This window comes from Hypanus sabinus, chromosome 2 (assembly GCF_030144855.1).
Source record: "Hypanus sabinus isolate sHypSab1 chromosome 2, sHypSab1.hap1, whole genome shotgun sequence".
Classification (NCBI taxonomy): Eukaryota; Metazoa; Chordata; class Chondrichthyes; order Myliobatiformes; family Dasyatidae; genus Hypanus; species Hypanus sabinus.
In genome coordinates, this window is record NC_082707.1 from 52,887,770 (window position 1) to 52,910,396 (window position 22,627).

A 22,627-nucleotide genomic window follows, 5' to 3' on the forward strand; every position below is an offset into this window, starting at 1 on the left:
AGAGTAAATGTCTGTAATGGCGGGAAGAGAGACCCTGATGACCTTCTCAGCTGACGTCACTATCCATTGCAGGGTCTTGAAATCCGAGATGGTGCAATTTCCGAACCAGGCAGTGATGCAGCTGCTCAGGATGCTCTCAATGCAACCCCTGTAGAATGTGATGAGGATGGGGGGGGGGGGGGTGGGAGATAGACTTTCCTCAGCCTTCGCAGAAAGTAGAGACGCTGCTGGGCTTTCTTTGCTGTGGAGCTAGTATTGAGGGACCAGGTGAGAATCTCCACCAGGTGAACACCAAGAAATTTCGTGCTCTTAACAATCTCTACCGAGGAGCTGTCGATGTTCAGCGGGGAGTGGTCACTCCGTGCCCTCCTGAAGTCAACAACCATCTCTTTTGACCCTTCGTCTGGGTCCTGATGAAGGGTCTCGGCCCAAAACGTCGACAGCACTTCTCCCTATAGATGCTGCCTGGCCTGCAGTGTTCCACCAGCATTTTGTATGTGTTGTTGTTGTTTGAATTTCCAGCATTTGCAGATTTCCTCGTGTTAACCATTTCTTTTGTTTAGTTCACATTCAGAGACAGGTTGTTGGCTCTGCACCAGTCCCTTAGCCACTGCATCTCCTCTCTGTAAGCTGACTCGTTGTTCTTGCTGATGAGACCCACCACGGTCATCTCATCGGTGAACTTGATGATGTGCTTCGAGCTGTGTGTTGCAGCACAGTCATGGGTCAGCAGAGTGAACAGCAGTGGACTGAGCACGCAACCCTGGGGGGCCCCCGTGCTCAGTGTGATGGTGTTGGAGATGCTGCTCCCGATCCGGACTGACTGAGGTCTCCCAGTCAGGAAGTCCAGTATCTAGTTGTAGAGGGAGGTGCTCAGGCCCAGTAGGCTCAGCTTTCCAATCAGTTTCTGAGGAATGATTGTGTTGAATGCTGAACTGAAGTCTATGAACAGCATTTGAACGCACATGTCTTTTTGAATGGATCTATGAGAAAGACAGTGTTATTTTCAAAAAAGATAGACAAGTTCAAGTCAACAAAGTTCTGGGATTACAGCAAGGGAGCACAGTGGATATGTACTGTAGACGATCTAAAGAACTACTTCTACCAGAAACTCTGTCTGAGCTACTTCTTGTGTCTTTGTGCAATAGACAGCAGTACTGTGTTCTTGCCAATTTGTTGAGGTGGCCTCTTTCTACATCAAGCTCCTAAGATCCATATATTAACTATATGGTAAATTTTAGTACTATCTTGTACGGAACATTCTCCATAAGTTTTTGCCTGTGCTCATCTCCTATCCCAAGCTGTTTCTCCTTCAAATTCTTAATTTTACAGTGCTGCTAAAAAGTTTGTGAATCCTGTAGAATTTTCTCTATTTCTGTATAAGTATAACCTACTATGTGATCAGATCTTCACGTTAAGTCCTTAAACTAGATAAAGAGAAATCAATTGAATAAATAACACATAAAACATTATACTTGTTCATGAATTTATTGAGAAAAGTGATCCAATATTACATGTATAATTCTCCTGTAAAATGTCTTGATACAATTTTGAATGCATTGTTCCCTCAACGATGGCAAGCTGTCCAGGCCCTGAGGCAGCAAGGCAGCCCCAAGCCATGATGCTCCTTCCACAGTTGGAATGAACTTTTTGTGATGATGTGTAGTGCCTTTTTCCCTCCAAGCATAGCTGTGTACATTTCTGCCAAAAAGTTCAACTTTTGTCTCATCTGTCCACAGAACATTGTCCCAAATGCATTGTAGAACATCCAGGAGGTCTTTTGCAAACTTGAGATGAGCAGCAATGTTTTTTTTTTGGAGAGCAGTGGTTCCATCCGTGATGAACCCCATTTGCGTTCAGTGTTTTTCTTATAGTGAACACATGAACAGAGAGTTCAGCAAGTTCTAGAGATTTCTGCAGGTCTTTTGCTGTTACCCTTGGGTTCTTTTTCACCTCCTTTAGCATTTCACATTGTGCTCTTGATGTGATCTTTGCAGGATGCCCACTCCTAGGGAGAGTAGCAACCGTACTGAGTTTCTTCTATTTGTATTCAATTTCTCTTGCTGTGGATTGATGAACACTCAGGTCTTTAGAAATGCTTTTGTGGCCCTTTCCATCTTCATCCATCTCTAGAATTCCTCTTCCAAGGACCTCTGAAAGTTGTTTTCATCAAGGCATGGTGCACATAAACAGATCTTTCTTGAGAAGAGCAGGCTCTGTCAGTAACCTGACTTTGTGTGTCTTTTTTATAGGGCAGGGCACCTCTACAACCCACACCTCCAATCTCATCTCATTGATTGGAACACCTGACTCCAAGTATCTTTTGTAGATGACATTACCTCAAAGGTTCACATACTTTTTCCAACAAATACATGTAATATTGGATCATTTTTCTCAATAAATAAATGAACGGGTATAATGTTTTGTATTATTTATTTAATTGGGTACTTTTTATCTAGATTTGGGACTTACGTGAAGATCTTATCACATTTTAGGTCATATTTATGCAGAAATAGAGAAAATTCTACAAGATTCACAAACTTTCTGGCACCACTGTAATTGCTGAAAAAGGAATGTCCACAAAGAAAATATTTCCTCATGATGGAATCGTAGATAGGGCCAAAAATATTTTTGCATTCTCCAAAGCCCTCAAACAAGGGTTTCCCAGTACTGCTACAAGGAGAAGTAAGACGTTGCAAAAGCTCTTACCTCACTCCACCAATCAGTAATCCATCAGTCTTCAGCAGCATGTTTATCAGGAGAAGACTGACCTTATTTCCATCAGACTGCATGTTAGCCCTTCACTTCACCAATGCCACCAAGAATAGTCCATTGAAATAAGTGTAATTGCCCTTCCTGGAAAGGCAGGTTGAAGAGTAGCATAATTGAGACTGCAAATTGAATTCTTTTATTAAGGGACAAATTGTGCAACATGCATTTCAATGCAGAAAGTGCTTCACATTTCATCTTAATATCCCAGCTACACTAAACAACTGCAAATGATAGTCTACAATCTCATTGCATCATTTAAAATTTTGACATGGAAGGGGCCATTCAGCCCAACCAATGTATTGTATCTCATTTTTAGAATTTTGGACTGAATTTATAGTACAAGGAAGTGTTGACAGTGGTGGCCTACTCTCAGTGAATATTTCTGTAGTAACGCTCCAGTCTGTTTAGCAAAGGCAAGTGCACTTGCCCTTTGTTGTACCGCTGCCTTGGAACAACAAATTTACATCATAAAAGTCAGTGATAATAAGTTTCGTTCCAATTCCATTCATCATTCTTCAACTCAGTTTTGTTTACTGCCTCATTAAATGCCAAGCAAATGCTGATGTTTGCCAACACTGATAATTTTATTTTACTGATTTTTTTTAATGTGAGGCACATATTTACTACTTATTTGAAGGTAATCAGGGCTGTTCTGAAACAACTCTGTTGTGACTATCTACCTGGAATGAGTAGTGCTGACAGATGTGTAGTGAAGACAAATTTATCTAGGAAGTGTTATTCATTACCCTGAAGCAACTAGCTTAGTCTAATATGACATCGCCCACGATTCTGTTGGCAGGCAGCAAAAACAGCTTCGCCGGAGAGTGGGGGAAGGGCAATATTATCTACTGATTACAGAATTCTTTCCACAGAGCTGCTGCAAGTGTATTTTGTAATGCTGAAAGATCTGTATCTTTTTTCAAGTTTAATCAAATGTTATTGCCATTTATAGTTCAAATTAATTACAACTGTAGATAGTGATCTTGTAATTTCCTTTTTAGCTCCCCTCCTCCACACTGCAGACATTCCATGCACTACTTGAAAGGCTCTTGTATTGCAACAGTATCTAGAAGCTTCTCTGGCTTCCTGCCAAACCAATAGTTAAAGCATTTCAGTATAAGCAACCTTGGGAAAATATGCATTACTTAATAGGTCATTGAACATTTGAAATAAAGGTAGGCTGATTTTTTTGTTTTGTGGGGAGGGGTGAATGTGACTTACATATGTTGCTATTTGCATGGCTTTCTTTTAATTTTCTTAATATAGTTAACACTTTTTTCTTAACTCCTTGAAGTCATTTGGTGCTCAAGAAATTATAATTTCATAAAATCTAAGCAGCTATCAAGCAAGTGACTGTTATATGTGCAGTAATCATGATGCAATTCAATTCCAGGGGGCAAAAAACAAAACTGGTTTAACCCAAATTTGCCATAGGTTGCTGGGCAGCTGCCAGTCAATACAACCCAGAACCAGTAAACTTAATTATACTGCATTTATGTTCAGTTTAACTAAAATCTGCTGGATCCACCTTCTCCCTCCATTCTCTATCCTTTCTGCTTGATGATCACTGTGAATGTTCACAAACTTCTTAAGACGGAGGTAACCTTCTGTTGCCTCCCTGATTTCCAGGTGGACATGGGGAAACTGAAAGGGCCATTTGGCAAGCTACCTGTAAAATGAATGTGATTACAGAGATAAAGAGAGGATGGATTTGAAACAAGGATGGAGCTTAAAAATAAAGTATTACGTGTCCAGGAGATAATGAAAGTAAACACATGAGTCAATTGAAAACAAGGACATGGGCAACAGAACTTTGAATTTACAAAGAATATAGCAAGGTAAATCAGCTGCAAGCACAAAATTTGGATGAGGGCTCCAACTTCAGGTTAACTAAGGCAGCAAGGCTCCTGAAATCACTGTATGGATTTCATCCATTTTAAGGCAGAATGGGGGAGAATTTTACTGGGCAACAACTCCAAGGAGAACCATTACCCATTTACGTAACATTTTTCAACCTCATTAAAGTATTTGGCTCTGTTAATCAGGAAGGGCTCTGGAACACCATTCTCCCTGTGGAAATAAGTTTTCATGTTAACTTTGCTGTGATCCTTGGCAATGGATTCAGAACCTATTTTAGTGTAGGCAGATGTTCAGCTGGGTTGTGTCATTTCCTCAATGCTTTTCGCAAACTTTTTCACTGCACTACCGCGCAGGTAGATAGGGCCATAGAGAGAGATATTGGGATATTAGACTTCACAAATCAAAATACTGAGTACAAGAGACGGGATGTTATGTTGAAGAGTATAAGAAGTTGGTGAGGCCTAATTTGGAGTAGTTTGTGCAGTTTTGGTCACCTACCTGCAGAAAAGTTATCAATACAATTAAAACAGTGAATAGAAAATTTACAAGGATGTTGCTGGGACTTGAGGACCTGAGTTATAAAGAAAGGTTGAATAGGTTAGAAATTTATTCCCTGGAGGGTAGGCAAATCAGAAATTTCTGATCAGTGATCAGAGATTTAATCAAGGCATACAAGATTATGAGGAGTATAGACAGTGTAAAATTCACAAAATGAATAGTGTGTTAACACACTGGTGTGGCTGAAAACCAAAAGACAGAAAACAGTATAGGAATAAATAAGTCATTTGCTTTTGTTGTCAGGAAGTGACGAGTGAGGTAGCACAGTCTATTAGTGCCTGGACCCAGCTATTCACAATATACTGTATATCAGTGACCTAGACGAGGGAGCCTGTGAATTGTGAGGAGGATGTAAACAGACTTCAGAGCAACTTTGACAAATTGAGGGAGTAGGCTATTTGTTGTGTAACATGACTAAATATGAAATTATCCAATTTTGTACGATAAGCATAAAATCTGAAAAATATTTAAATGATAAATGTTGGTATGCAGAAGAATTTGTGTGTCTTGTACATTTGTCAATAAAAGCTAACAAGCAAGTGTAAACAGTATGTTGACCTATATTACAAAATGTTTTGAGCACAAGAGCAAGGATACAATGATAGAGGGTGTTATTAACATCACACCTGGAGTCCTGTGTGTGGTTTTGAACCCGTTACCTGAGAAACCATATACTTACCATAGAAGGAGTGCAACAAACATTCCCCAGGCTGTTTCCAGCCAGTCTGACATAATGGTGGAGTTGTCATATGAAGAGAGATTAAGATGATTAGGATTGTACTCTCTGGAGTTCAGAAGATTGCAAAATCTCATTGAAATGCCCAAAATTCTAATTGAGCTCTGTGAGTTGGATACAGGGAGCTGTTTACCCTAGCATGAGGATAATTTGAGCAAACTACGGCTGTTTAAAGATATAGCAATCACATGAGGGTCATTAAGAGTCACAAAGGTACTGAGAGGATCATTAATTTTATCTTTGCATGAATGGAGGTGTGAATTGTTGTGGAGAAGCTGGGACTGTTGTTGAGATGTTAGGACTGTGTTGTAAGTAGCTGATAGGAGGTGTAGTACCTCATCCCCTCTGTTCAGGGATGGGTTTTCCAGTTTGACAAAGATGGCCTCTTTAAACCCTCTTTCAAACCACCTGTCCGTCCCATTCCCCCCCCCCCGCCACCCCACCCCGGTCATATGCATATTGTTGTCATCAAAGCAGTGTCTCTTGTACTTTAAGTGTAGATATACAGCTGAGTATTGAACTGAGGTGTTAGTCCTCCCATGCTGGGCCATCCGTTTGTGAAGTGGTTGTTTTGTCTCGCCGATATACAGATCTGTGCCGTTCTCATTGCATTGGATAGCATAAACAATATTGCTCTGTTTATGTTTGGGTGGATGAGTTTCTATCTGAGTGTGTTTGTAGGTTTGAAAAACACAGGGATTTGGTGTTTGTTGAAAATCCTTCTGAGTTTCTCTGAAACTCCAGCGACATATGGGATGACTATATTTTTCCATCTGTTGGTTTAATGTCCCTACTGGGGAAATCATCTTTGTCAAACTGGAAGACCCATTCTTGAACAAAGGGGGATGGGGTACAACACCACCTATCAGCTACAACAGTTCATTCCTCTATTAATGGAGGAATGGAGGAGCTACAACTCCTCCATTCATGCAAAGATAAGACTAATGGCCCTCTCTTTACCCCTACAACTCTCAATGACCCTCATGTGATTACTATACCTTTAAACAACTCACAAGGTTTATAAACTGGAAAGCTACTCACCGTGGAATATAACTGAAGAACACTCTTGGGTAAGTGGTGAAATGGCTTCTGGACAACACAGCAAGTCCAGTTGCCTTGATTTGCTACTGTATGATATAGATGTCAGAGGTAGGTTTTTTTTTACACAGAATGATGGGTGCATGAGATGCCCTGCTAAGGTTGATGGTAGAGGTAGGTGCATTCAGACTTTTAAGTGCCACTTATATAGGCACATGGATAGAAAAAAAATGAAGGGTGATATGGTAGGTCAGGGTTAGATTAAAAGGTTGGCACAACATTGTGGGCCGAAGGGCCTGAACCAGACTGTTCTATGTTCTGCTGTTCTGAACTAATTTTTTTCCTTATCTAGTTTCCTTAATATTCTGATATGTTGAAATAGTTTGTCTCATTATATTGGTATGAGTGCTATAATAGTCAGGTGTGGTATCGGCATGACGTGTTTGAGTTAGAGAAATACCTGTGCAAATGCTTTGACTTTGATGGGTTACTCTGTTTGATGCTTTTGTGCCAGAGCTGCTACAGTAGTTTGAGATCCTGTGTGGTTAGTAGTTGAGCTTACTCTGAAGTGCTTTACATGCCTGAGTTTTCTTCTGACTGAGACACAACACTGTTTTATTGCGTGTCATTGGTGTATATGTTTCATTATTTCATCTTTGGAAATATGTTATGGACCCAAGATGTATTGTTCTATAATGTTTAGTGGCATTTTATGCAGCTGAGGTATAATATTTTGCATGACTTTTTGTAAATTGTGATATTTTAATTACCCTCAGTGCTGGTGGATTTCTATTAGAATTGAGATTTCTTATAGTTCTGGTGGATTAGAGAATAGATAATGTGACCCCAATATTTCAAGGAGACAGAGAAAGTGGAGAATTATAGATGGGTTAGATTAGCAGTGAGTAAGATGCTGTATCATTTATAAAAGATGCACTTGGGGAAATGACAGGATCACACAGTAATCATGAATCTGTGAATGGACAATCATGCTTGATAAATCCACGGGCAATTTTTAATGTACCCAGCAGACCAGTTGATGGAGAAGCAGTGGATGTGGTGCATTTAGACTTCCAGAATAGCTTCAATACGATCCCACATGGGTTATCCTATCAAGTTGAGAATCACGGGACAAATTATGGTGAATCCGTAGGTATCTGGGAGAGAGGAACCAGGGAGGGAGTAGGAGCAAACGGTGTGGATCCAGGAGACGTTGGTGATGCTGAAATGAATAATACTCATCTGTATTCAAAAAGGAGAAAGGGCAGGGTGAAAGGAGAATTCTGGATGAGGGATGGCAATATTCTGGAACTCCTTTGCATTAAGAATGAAAAGGTGTTAGATGTCTTGAAATACAAAAAGTTGAATAAATCCTCAAAGCCTGATTTTTTTTGGGGGGGGGGGGTGGGAAATTCCTTAGCTGCTGTGGGAAGCAAGAAAGGAGGAGGTTAAGGCCCTAATAGATATCTTTGTATCTCTCTTTGCCAGTGGTGAAGTATCAGATGACTGGTGTGTCACAATAGACAATAGACAGTAGGTGCAGGAGTAGGCCATTCAGCCCTTCTAGCCAGCACCGCCATTCACTGTGATCATGGCTGATCATACACAATCAGTACTCTGTTCCTGCCCTCTCCCCAAATCCCTTGACCCTGCTATCTATAAGAGCTCTATCTAACTCTCTCTTGAATGCATCCAGAGACTTGGCCTCCACTGCCTTCTGGGGCAGAACATTCCACATATCCACCACTCCCTGGGTGAAAAAGTTTTTCCGCATCTCTCTTCTAAATGGCCTACCCCTTACTCTTAAACTGTGGCCTCTAGTTCTGGACTCACCCATCAGCGGAAACATGCTTCCTGCCTCCAGCGTGTCCAATCCCTTAATAATCTTATATGTTTCAATCAGATCCCCTCTCATCCTTCTAAATTCCAGTGTAAAGCCCAGTCGCTCCAATCTTTCAACATATGACAGTCCCGCCATTCCGGGAATTAATCTCATGAACCTGCGCTGCAGTCCCTCAATAACAAGAATGTCCTTCCTCAAATTTGGAGACCAAAACTGCACACAATACTCCAGGTGTGGTCTCACCAGGGCCCTGTACAGCTGCAGAAGGACCTCTCTATTCCTATACTCAATTCCTCTTGTTATAAAGGCCAGCATGCCATTAGCTTTCTTCACTGCCTGTTGTACCTGCATGCTTGCTTTCATTGACTGATGTACAAGAACAAATGTTACTCTTTTATTCAAGCATGACTGCAGGGATAACTTGAGTCTTGATATGGACAAGACCAAAGAGATGATTGTGGACTTTAGAAAGGTGCAGGCTGACCCCTCTTCACTGCACATAACTGCTCCATCTCTCTTGTCAAGAAAACACAGCAGAGCTCCACTTCCTGAGGAGGTTGAGGCTCCCCTCGCCCCATTCTAACTTTTTTTTTGCAGGAACACCACTGAGAGTTTCAATTCCAGCTGCATCACTGTCTGGTACAGGAACTGCTAGGCATCTGCCCACAAGTCCCAGCAAAGGATTGTGCAGACTGCTGAGAGGATCATCTTAGTCTCTCTTCCATCCAACAGAAATACTTATCTGAAGTACTGTGAATGCAGGACCCTGGCTTTGTCAGTGACAAATACTGTTTGGCTAGGAAACAGCTTCTTCCCTCAGACTGTGAGACTACTGAACTCTATGTCACTATATCTTTGGTGTTTATCTTAATATTGAAAATGGAGGCCCTCTTCAAAATTTAAAAATCATTGATCTGAATTCATCCCTAGCTAATGAAATTCCTTTCCTATGTAACATTGATGATCATCCATCAATAATATAATTTATCTTAATGAATTTTGAAGCAGCTATATCATATTTAGATTCATTCTTGTGTAATGTCTAGTTTTTTCTAAAGTTTATACTGGTTTTAGTTGATACTTCGTCCTTTAATTCAGCATTTACAATTGGTGAAGTCAGGTTGAATTTCCATCCTGTCCATTCTACGCTATGTGTCATAGATAGTCATTGAGTTACACAGTTTGGAAATAGGCCCTTTGGTCCAGCTTGTTGATCAAGTTGCCCAAATGAACTAGTTTGATTTGCCTGCATTTGTTCCATATGCCTCTAAACTGCTTCCATCCATGCGATTGTCTAAATGCCGGTGGGTCTCCAGCAGCCGACTCTGAGAAAACTGGTGTCTAACAAAGTTGGTCATCATCACAACACTTCTGTCAACCTTTCTTGCTGAAGTGTTGATTCACCTCCAACAAACTGCCCACAAGAGTGGAGTGGATCTACAGAAATAATGAGAAGTATTGATATAACTGATGAGAGCCCAACATTTAGTCCTGATCTAAGGCACCTGTATACCAAAATCCTAACTGTTGTTTTTATAATGTAGCTTAAAATGGGCAAGGAAGAAAAATCTTGAGTACAGTATTGACAGAAATTGGATATCAAGCTTTGCAAGTAGATATTGGGGCAGATGTACAAAAGCTTATTCGAGCAGGTATTCTAAGGAATATATTGTAGAAAGCAAGCAATATTAAAGAGAAAATGCCAGTGATCAGGTTTTTCATCATCGCTGGTTAGACAATTAAAGGCAGTATAGTCATGAGATCAGTGTCTAAGGAGTGCAGATATCTTGAAGAACTGCAGATGGGGAGGATGAAGGTCATGGAAAACATTGAAAATAAGAATTATAAAATTGACATATTGTTTATCCAGGAGTCAATGCAATTCATCAGGTGAAAAATGGGGATCACAATTCGGTTTAAAACAGAAGCCACAAGTTTGCATTACCTCAAGTTTAGGAACTGTGAAATGACGAGTTGACCAGAATGCAGTGGAATTGCAATGGGTCTTAATTCACTTAAAGTTAGTGACTTGAACATCAAGCCTTTCTCTCTCTGGTTCACCATTCCAATCATGTTTTTGTTTCAAATTTCCAGTCTGTGCTGCATTTTGCCTTTGTATTAGATTGGCCAACTCGAGCTCAGTGACAGAATTCACAATTCATTTTTGTTTTGCTTGGCTTATTCAGAGCCAGACTCAAAAATCCAAAGTGAGCTAGAGATCAGAGACTGGAGCACTCGATCTGCCACTCTTCTGTGAATCCAGCTGAAGAGTGCTGACTCCCTCTGGAACAAAGACTGCACTCACTTGGCTGTGGTAAGGGTTTCAATTTTTTTTAAAGTATTTGAGTTATTTTACTTTTTTTTATTAGTGGTAATTTGCATTGCTTTGAATTGTTTTTAAGTGTACAGTGGTAGAAAGTTTGTGAACCCGATAGAAAATTCTCTACTTCTGCATAAGTATGACCTAAAATGTGATCAGATCTTCACCTAAGTACTAAAACTAGATAGAGAACCTAATTAAATAAATTGCTCGCTTGCTTGCTCTAGGTCGCATCTGGAAATTCCAATTGGCAGATGATTTCCCTCCATGCCGCTCTGACATATTGGGAAATCGTGTACTCGGCAGGTTACAGCAGTGGTTTGCCTTTGCCTTCTGCTGGGGGAGTTTAAAGAGATCACCAACTCTTGCAGTGGATGACCAGGACATCCAAGTGCCTTGTCATGCTCTTAGCCTGCTGGCCTGCCTTCTTGACCATTGGACCATTGATCGGTCTCCTCCACTCCCTCTGCCAGGGCCAAACTTCACATGCTGGGATAGGCAGATCCCCTACCTCACCGATGGTCGAAGAGCTGTCGGCTACCCTCATCTGGTTTGGCCCGTCTGCCAAGATGGTTTACCGGGCTGTGGCCGCTGCGCGTGTTACAGCTACTTGGAGCCAAAGGTGAGTGCTGAGCACCAGGTGGGGACCAAAGGTGAACAAGCTGCCCTGAAAAAGGGCACAGCAGGTCCCCCACCAGTGGTGCTACCCCTCCCTTTATATCCCATACATACCATACACCCCAATTAAATAAATAACATACAAAATTACACTTATTTATTGTATTACAAATGAGGAGCAAATCTGATGGGCAGAAGGGAACAGAATCGCCAATGCCCCCCCCCCCTTTTTGAGAATCGCAAGATCGCTATTATTTCGGGTTTGATACCCAGGAAATGAGAGAGATACACATCATTTCAGTAATGAGAGAGAGACGCAGGATAACAGAAAAGGTAGTTGTTATTGACAACGCAGGAATACACAAAAAGTGGAATGTCTCCTTCTAACAAAACCGGAACGGAACCACTGATTACTGCTATTGTCTCTTGGAGAAGGAATTGTGTATTGAGTACTGTTCTATTCATTGAAACCCCTCAGGGGACAACCAGAGTGGTCTGGTTGAGGGATTGCATCATCCCAACCTGATTGACATCTGAGACCCCGTGAGTGGAGATAAAAGTAGGGTCTGGGGAACACCCCTCAGATGCATCAGGAGAGACGCTACAAGACAGGTGGGGGCTTGTGTGTGTGTCCACCCTTGCCTGGGTGACAAGTCCTCCACGGAACAGTCTAGCTAAAGGACGGATACGGATCAAGATTGTAACAAGGAAAGTCGGTAAGTTTTTCTCTTTCTCTCTCTCTCTCCCTCCAACAATTGCAACACAGCGATCAACAACGACTGCAGCCTGTATGAACTGAACTGAACTTTATATTTCCATCGGACAATTCATTATCCCCTAGACAACGATATTCTTATTTCTTATTGATTATTATTATAAACTTTTAGGTTTAATATTGATGACGTATATTATCTGTATATTTGCATTGATATTATCTTTGTGTATTTTCACTAATAAATACTGTTTAAAAATAGTATCATCAGACTTCAACGGCTACTCCTATCTTTGCTGGTAAGACACCCAGTTATGGGGTTCGTAACAATTGAGGTGGAAAATGGTCCAATATTACATGTACTTGTTGGAAAACGTATGTGAACCTTTGCTTTCAGTAACTGGCGTGATCCCCTTGTACAACAATAACTTCAACCAAATGTTTCCGGTAACTGTTAACCAGTCCTACATGTCAGTTTGGAGCTTTAGGCCATTCCTCCTTACTTCAACTCTGGGATGTTGGAGGGCTTCCTTAAATGAACTGCTTGTTTCAGGTCCTTCCACAACATTTCTATAGGATTAAAGTCAGGAGTTTGACTTGGCGATTCCAAAACAAATTTTCCCCTTTTTTTTAAACCATTCTATTATTGATTTGCTGTTGTCTTCCAGATCATTGTCTTATTGCATTGCCTGTCTTCTATTAAGCTTCTGGTGACAGACTGCTACCCTGACATTCCCTTGTAAAATGTCTTGATACAATTTTGAATTCATTGTTCCGTCAGTGACTGCAAGTTCTCCAGGCCCTGAGACAGCAAAGCAGCTCCAAACTGTGGTGCTCCTTCCACCATGCTTCACAGTTGAGATGAGATTTTGGTGTTGGTGTGCAGTACCCTTTTCCCTCCAATCATAACAATGTGCACTTCTGCAAAAAAGTTCAACTTATAGTCTCATCTGTCCCCAGAACATTGTCCCAAAATCATTATAGAACATCCAGGTGGTTTGTTGCAAGCTTAAGACCTGCAGCAATATTTTTGTTTTGTTTTTCTTTTTGGCATTTCTGTGATGTCCTTCCATGAACATCATCCTTGTTCAGTATTTTTCTTATAGTGGACACATGAGAAGACTTTAGCAAGTTCTCAAGATTTCTGCAGGCCTTTTGCTGTTACCCTTGGGTTCTTCTTCACCTCCTTCAGCATTTCACATTGTGCTCTTGGTGTGATCTTGTAGGATGCCCACTCCTAGGGAGAGTAGCAACAGTACTCTGCTTCCTTCATTTGTAGACAATTTCTCTTACTCTGGACTGATGAACACTCAGGCCCTTAGAAGTGTTTTTGTGGCCTTTTCCAACTTCATCCATCTCTACAATTCTTCTAAGGACCTCTGAAAGTTGTTTTGGTTGAGGAATGGTGCACATAAACAGGGCTTTCTTGAGAAGAGCAGGCTCTATCAGCAACCTGACTTTGTGCCTTTTTTATAGGGCAATGCACTTCCGCAACCCACACTCCAATTTCATCTCATTGATTGGAACACCTGACTCCAAATAGCTTTTGTAGCAGGCATTACTCCAGAGGTTCACATACTGTACATACATTTTTCAACAAATACATGTAATATTGGATAATTTTTCTCAATAAATGAGCAAGTATGTTTTTGTGTTATTTATTTAAGAGGGTTCTCTTTATCTAGATTTAGGACTCGCGTGAAGATCTGATCACATTTTGGGTCATACTTATGCAGAAATAGAGGATTTCAAGGGTTCATAAACTTCCTAGCACCACTGTAGTTGAGAAGGATTTGAAGTCATTCAATTTTAACAGCTCCAAGCATTTGATATTTTCCTGATACAGAGGGTCAGGGTTTTTTTTACCCTTGCTGCTGGTGATGAGTTCGAACCATTTCTGCCCAATCCAGCCCATTATGGACCTTTCAATACATTAATGTCTTGGACAAAAAGTTGTTTTGTTTGCAGGTGATGTTGTTTTAGGAGGAAACATGATGATTGGAACAGGAGTGCATGGAGAAAAGCCACAGCCTTCCAGCACAAGGAGACCATGGTTCAATGCTGACCATGGGTATTATCTGTATGGAGCTTGCACGTTCTTTCCCTGGCTGTGTTGGTTTCCTCTGTCTGCTTCTGTTTTCTCCCGCATCCTAAAGGCGTGCAGTTTTGGGAGTTAATTCATCACTATAGTTCCCCTAGGATGTAGGTGAGTGGTCGAAACTGGAGGGAGTTGATGGGAGTGTGAGAATAAAGTGTTTAATGTGGAATTAATGTAAATAGGTGGTTGATAGTCAACAAGGAGCTTAATGGGCTGAAAAGCCTGTTTCTATGTTGTATCTCTCTGAGGATACAAAGTTAGACGTTTCAGTCTGAAATGAGAAGGAACTTCTCTTGGAGGTTTGTGAACTTGTGGTATGTGGTGGGTGTGGAATTCCCCTTCAAGGCTGTGTAGGCTAGCTTAAGAATGATATCCAAATGGAAATCATCAATGGGAATGGGGAGGGCACAGGAATATGCCACTGGTGGATATCAACCAATGATGATATTGAATGGCGGCAGACCGGGTTAGAAGACCTATTAGCCTATTCCTGTTCTGTTTCTGTGTTTTGTTGTTTCCAAGAAAAGCAGAAGTTGGGGCAGGTCAGTGGAAGAAGAGTTTGAGGGAGGTTCTAATTGGGCATCAAGATTGCAAGGCAGGCGGGTCTCAGACAGAAGTTGTCTATCTACAATTCCCTAGATAGATCACACTTTCCTTGGGAAAGGCCGAAAGGAAAGAGGCAAGTAAAGAGCTGCTCTGTTTCAAAATATTAAAGGAGTAGAGGAGAGATGAAGAATCAATATGCAGTATTATTATATGATAAGTGTTCCTGTTAGCAGAGTGAAAAAGAATGGATGCCAAGATTTCAGTTGTTAGTTAAGCATAGGGTAGCAACTAGTAAAATTGATTCCAGAAGTGCATAGATAATGAGAGCTAGTAAGAATAACTTTAGTTTTGTCAATTGGAAATTTTAATTCATCCAGTTTTATTGGTAAATAGGTAAAATAACTTGAATTCACAGTTGTTTTTTTGTTGTTGTAAGCATTGTTTTCACAGGGGTCCTTTAGTGATCTTTGCAACTGTTTACTAAATTAAGGATGGGTTCTTTAATTATAAAATTCTCAGAATATTGCTATTCTCTTCTTGAGTACAAGAAGGATGAAAGTGTTAATATTCATAGATGTACAACACCAAAAAGTACCTTCAGTTCTTCACAAACATGCCAACATTTTACGCCCATCTACACTAATCATATTTAACCCATGTTAGGTCCATGTCCTTCTATGCCTTGCCTATTTAATTGTTCGCCTAAAAGTCTCTTAAACATTGCCACCACTGCCTCTAACACCACATTCTAGATATCAACCGTTCTCTGTAAGATTTTTTTCCTCCTCAGATCCCATTTAAAATTCCTTCCTGGAGTATGTGTCCTCTTGTTTGTAATACCCTTACCACAGAATCATTCGTTTTTTTCCCACTATGGAAAAATATCTCCAATTTGTTCAATAAATGAATATTGGCAGATAGACATATCCCCCTTCAAGCAGATAAAACCTTGTTTGTCTAGTTAGTGAATTAATGGAGTAGGAATAACAAGCTTTTCCACCAAAGTACAACTAAGCAATGGATTTTGACATCTTAAAGTGGAAATGCTGATGACTGTTTTTTAAATGTGAAAGGGCATGGAAAGGTAAAGGTTAAGAGTTTTTTTCCAATGGAAAAACAAAATGGTAATGGAAGGATCTAGAACACACCCAAGAACATTGAAACAACTTTGAGCACATCCAAGTTGCTTTTTAAGATGGCATTTTATTACAATACAAAATTATATTTTAACATAGAAATACTTGTAAGGAAAAATTGTTTCCTCTTTGAAAAGTGAATTCTTATCCACTTTTATCATATATTGTCATCGTCTGAACCCTTAGTGCCTAGGTGGCACGTGGGGCCTCCTTTATCATATATAGCTTTACAAACACGAGGAAATCTGCAGATGCTGGAAATTCAAACAACACACACAAAATGCTGGTGGAACACAGCAGGCCAGGCAGCATCTATAGGGAGAAGCACTGTTGACGTTTCAGGCCGAGACCCTTTGTCAGGACTAAACTGAAAGGAAAGATAGTAAGAGATTTGAAAGTAGTGGGGGGAGGAGAAAATGCAAAATGATAGGAGAAGACCGGAGGGGGTGGGATGAAGCTAAGAGCTGGAAAGGTGATTGGTGAAAGTGATACAGAGCTGGAGAAGGGAAAGGATCATGGGACGGGAGGCCTCGGGAGAAAGAAAGCCGTTTCTTTGAGTCTATCACGTCCTGCAAGGATCGCAAGATCTTCCATCTGCAGACCCCAGAGCATGGACTTCGTATCGTGGCCCCGGGCCTGGCTGTCGATTTCAGCTGCCCCAGTAACCCAGGGCATATTGAAAACCCAGACTCCAGCACCATCAACGAGGGTTCCAACGACCATGGACAGCTTCAAAGCGATTGCACAACCACCGACTGCGACTCCAGCCTTGAACTCCAGGCCGGGTCTTCACAGGCTGCGATTGTGACTCCCGTCTCCCCTTCCCCCACCACCACTCTGCAATCCCCTCTCCCTCAGATCCCATCGTCAGCTCCTGGGCCCTCAGAGGCTCCATCTTTCTCTCACCCCAACCCTCCCCTCTCCACCGACACCACCAGCCTCCCTCTCCCCGCCCCCCCCTCCACCCCGATCCCATCTCTCATCCATGCCGGGTCTTTACAATTTCCTCTGACCTTCAACTCTCTGAGGCAGAGCGTTCTGTCCTCAGTAAGGGCCTCACCTTTGACCCACCTAAGGAGAACCAGGCCACTGTTTCCTATACCATCACCAACCTTATCAGCACTGGGGATCTCCCATCCACTGCCACCAACCTCATTGTTCCCATACCCCGCACTTCCCATTTCTACCTCCTACCCAAGATCCACAAACCTGCCTGTCCAGGTAGACCTATTGTCTCAGCTTGCTCCTGCCCCACTGAACTCATTTCTGCATACCTTGTCACTGTGTTATCCCCCCTTGTTCAATCTCTTCCCACCTATGTTCGTGACACTTCTCACGCTTTGAATTTTTTCAATGATTTTAAGTTCCCTGGCCCCCACCGTCTTATTTTCACCATGGACGTCCAGTCCCTATATACCTCCATCCCCCACTGAGATGGTCTTGAAGCTCTTCGCTTTTTTTTGGATTCCAGACCTAACCAATTCCCCTCTACCACCACTCTCCTCCATCTAGTGGAATTAGTTCTTACTCTCAATAATTTCTCCTTTGGCTCCTCCCACTTCCTCCAAACCAATGGTGTAGCCATGGGCACCCGCATGGGTCCCAGTTATGCCTGCCTTTTTGTTGGCTTTGTGGAACAGTCCATGTTCCAAGTCTATACCGATATCCATCCCCCTCTTTTCCTTTGCTACATTGACGACTGCATTGGCGCTGCCTCTTGCACGTGTGCTGAGCTCGTCGACTTCATTAACTTTGCCTCCAACTTTCACCCTGCCCTCAAATTTACCTGGTCCATTTCCGACACCTCCCTCCCCTTTCTTGATCTTTCTGTCTCCATCTCTGGAGACGGCCTATCTACTGATATCTACTATAAGCCTACAGACTCTCACAGCTACCTGGACTATTCCTCTTCCCACCCTGTCCCTTGCAAAAATGCTAACCCCTTCTCACAATTCCTCCGTCTCTGCTGCATCTGCCCTCAGGATGAGGCTTTTCATTCCAGGACAAAGGAGATGTCTTCCTTTTTTAAACAAAGGGGCTTCTCTTTGTCCACCATTAACTCTGCTCTCAAACACATCTCTCCCATTTCCCGCACATCTGCCCTCACCCCATCCACCTGTCACCCCACTCAGGATAGAGTTCCCCTTGTGCTCACCTACCACCCCACCAGCCTCCAGGTCCAACATATAATTCTTCGTAACTTCCGCCACCTCCAACGGGATCCCACCACCAAACACATCTTTCCCTCCCCCCCCCCTTCTGCTTTCCGCAGGGATCACTCCCTATACGACTCCCTTGTCCACTCGTTCCACCCCCCCCCCCCCATCCCTTCCCACCGATCTCCCTCCTGGCACTTATCCTTGTAAGCGGAACAAGTGCTACACCTGCCCTTACACTTCCTCCCTCACCACCATTCAGGGCTCCAGACAGTCCTTCCAGGTGAGGCGACACTTCACCTGTAAGTCGGCTGGTGTGGTATACTGTGTCCGGTGCTCCTGGTGTGGCCTTTTATATATTGGTGAGACCCGACGCAGACTGGGAGACCGTTTCGCTGAACACCTACGCTCGGTCCACCAGAGAAAGCAGGATACCCCAGTGGCCACATATTTTAATTCCACATCCCATTCCCATTCCGATATGTCTATCCATGGCCTCCTCTACTGTCAAGATGAATCCAAACTCAGGTTGGAGAAACAACACCTTATATACTGGCTGGGCAGCCTCCAACCTGATGGCATGAACATTGACTTCACTAACTTCCGTTAATGCCCCTCCTCCCCTTCTTACTCCATCCCTGACATATTTAGTTGTTTGTTTTTTTCCATCTCTCTCTGCCCATCACCCTGCCTGTTCTCCATCTCCCTCTGGTGCTCCCCCCCTCCCCCTTTCTTTCTCCCGAGGCCTCCTGTCCCATGATCCTTTCCCTTCTCCAGCTCTGTATCCCTTTTGCCAATCACCTTTCCAGCTCTTAGCTTCATCCCACCCCCTCCAGTCTTCTATCATTTCACATTTCCCCCTCCCTCCACTACTTTCAAATCTCTTACTATCTTTCCTTTCAGTTAGTCCTGACGAAGGGTCTCGGCCCGAAACATCGACAGTGCTTCTCCCTATAGATGCTGCCTGGCCTGCTGTGTTCCACCAGCATTTTGTGTGTGTTGCTTGTAGCTTTACCAAAATTTAATTTATGACTTGCTCCTGTGCTCTCCATTAACAAACAATACAAACCATTGGAAAACATGTTTCAATTAATTGCAGTAAAATTGCAGGGATTTGCTTTTGAGCCTTTGACAGGTTCTATAGAGGAAAATTCACAAAGGAAATTTTAAACTGTGTGTACCAGGAAAAGAAAGGATTAACAAAGGCTACATCAGCAGTCGGCCAGGAAGGTAAAACAAAATTCTGTGTGGAATACGACTTGGTTTATTATTGTCATGTACCAAGAAACAGTGAAAGCTTGTCTTGCATTCCGTTTATGCTGATCAAATCATTGCACAGTGCATTAAGCAGAAGGTAAAACAATAACAGACGGCAGACTAAAGTGTAAAAGCTACAGAGAATGTGTAGTGTAGGTGAACAAATGGGTGCAAATTCATGAGGTAGATTGGGAGGTTATCGTCTGACAACGGTGGGATGCATGCTGCCCCTCAACCTGGTGGTAGGGGCTTTCAGGCTTTTGCCTCTTCTGCCCAATGGGAAAGGGGCGAACAAAGAATGTTTGGGGCACATTAGGTCTTTGATTATGTGGCAGCAAGAATGTCAACAGTCAGTGGAGAGAAGACTGGTGTCAGTGATATGCTGAGCTGGATCCACAACTCATTGCACTTTCTTGAGGTCACAGGCAGAACAGTTGTCATTACCAAACTGTGATGATCCCAAATAGGATCTTTTCTATGGTGCATCAACTGGGACATGCTAAATTTCTTCAGCAGCCTGAGGATATAGAGGCTTTAGTGAGCTTTCTTGATGATGGGATCTATATGATTGGACCAGAACAATCTATTGGTGATGTTCACTCCTAGGAACTTGAAGCTCTGAACCTTGACATTATTGATGTATACAGAAGCATGTGCACCAGCTCCCTTCCTGAAGTCACTGTTGTGCTGAGAGTAAGGGAAAGGATGTTGTCATGACACCATGTTACTAAGCTCTCTATTTCCTTCCTGGACTGTGCCTCATCATTATTTGAGATACGGCCATAATGGTGTTAACATCTGTAAACTTGTGGAAGGAGTTGAGAGCAGACTTTGGACATTCTGGTATGAGTGTACAGGGTGTAACGTAGTGGGCTGAGGGTGCAATCTTGTTAAACATGAGTGTTTAGAACAATCATGGAAGAAGTGTTTCTGCCTATCCTTTCAGATTAAGGTCTGCTGATCATGAAGTTGAGGATCCAGTTATAGAGTGAGGTGTTGACTCTTGGGGTCCAGATTATGCTAATCAGGTTATTTGGATTATAATATTGAAGGTAGAGCTGCAGTCAATTAACGATGGTATGATATAGGTGTTCATGCTGTCCACATGCTCCAGAGATGAGTGTAGGGCCAGGGAGATGGTGTCTGTTGTGGACCTGTTTTGGTGGCAAGCAAGTTGTGGTGGGTCTGAAGCTAATGCGTGCATTGAGCGGCCTTTTGAAGCACTTTATGTTGATGAACGTCAGAGCCAATGGGCAGTAGTCATTAAAGCACATAATTTTGTTTTTCTTCTTGAGTACTGGGATGCTGGTGATTTTCTTAAAGTAGGTGGAACCACATATTGAAGTAGAAGGAGCTTTAAAATGCCTGAAGTATCCTTGTCTGCTGATATGCACAGTATTTAAGGACACCATATGGGCCAAATGCTTTCAGTGGGTTCACTCTCCAGAACACTGATCTTGCATCCACAACAGTGACAGAGAGTTGGAGATTGCTGGGGTGGGTGGTAACATACCAATTGTCTTCTGTTCAAAACATACATGGACTGCAAGCTTGAAAAGAAAGGATATGCTGTTGTTGGCGATGCTGTCCAACCTTGTTTTATTACCCACTATAGCCTATAGCACATCAGCCCTTCCAAAACTGAAGCTGGACTGGGACTCTATATTGAACTGATGCTGTTCTCTTGGATGCTAGTGTGTAGCTGAACTATAACTTAAGTCTTTATAAATATAGTTATGGACCAATGTAAATTGGGTATTTTTCTGTCATTCCACCTTCAGTAAGGGTGGTGGGGCAGAGGTGTGTCTCTACCAAAGGAGGTATGAAGCACTCCTCCTTCCAAGAGCAGCTCACTCTTGGGCCACGTGCAGCATCTGCTCAGCCTGCGCCCCCCCCCCCCCCACCACCGCCAACCAGGGTCATGTGAAGCCATGGGAGCATGTTTGTATGAGCAACTAGTGCATATCACAGGTCCTGGTTATGAGACCAGTGAGGCCAGGCTGACAGTCTCTGAAGAGTATTGACGATGGCCAGGGTCACCTATCTTGTAAAGACACTGCCCAGAAAAATGCAATAGCTAACCACTCTGTAGAAAAATTTGCCAAGAACAATCTCGGTCAAAGACCATGGCACAAGATGATGATGATGATATACCCTCCAATCCACTATCCCCATGCTATAGGAAAGCAAAACATAAAAATAAAGATAACACTGTTCATAAATTACACGTCAGCAGTATGTCAAGTTACTAATTAGCATAACCATGACACCAATCATCCTATTTCACTACTACTTCCTAACCAATGAACATTCCAATTAAACAAGTGGCCTAAGAATAGGCACCAAGAACCAGGTTAGATTCCCTCCCTAAATGCTGCCATGCACCACAAGCAGTGTAAATGCAAAGATACTGAAAACCCAAGTAATGTGGACTATTGATATTGACTTGGTCATTTTGGTTAGGAAATGGAGTCTCCGTGTTAATAACTAAGTCAAACAAAAGTCGAGGAAATCAGGAAGTGAAGCATTTGTCAGTAAGGCAGGAATAACTTCACTTCATGGCATTCATTAATTCCTGTTTCAGAATCTAAGCCTTCGGAGTCAAATTCAATTTGGGCAACATTTTACTGCTCTGTAGAATTACACTTTGCAACTGCAAACTAAATTAAAATGATGTGAATGATTTCTTGGTAGTCAGGGGACAAGATGGCATTGATAATCCAATGCATTTGAAAGTCCGATCACCTGGCTGTACTTCTGCACCCAGTGTATAGGCAGAGAATAGACAGGAGCACCAGTGATGAGGATGAAGGAAGTATGGTCGAAGGAGGTGGAGGAGCACTTGCAGGACTGCTTTGAATTGGTGGATCAGACAATATACAGGAATTCATTTCAGAATCTGAATGAATATGCCACAATTGTCACCAATTCATCAGGACTTATATGGATGAGTGTGTGCATTTGAGAACATGCCAGA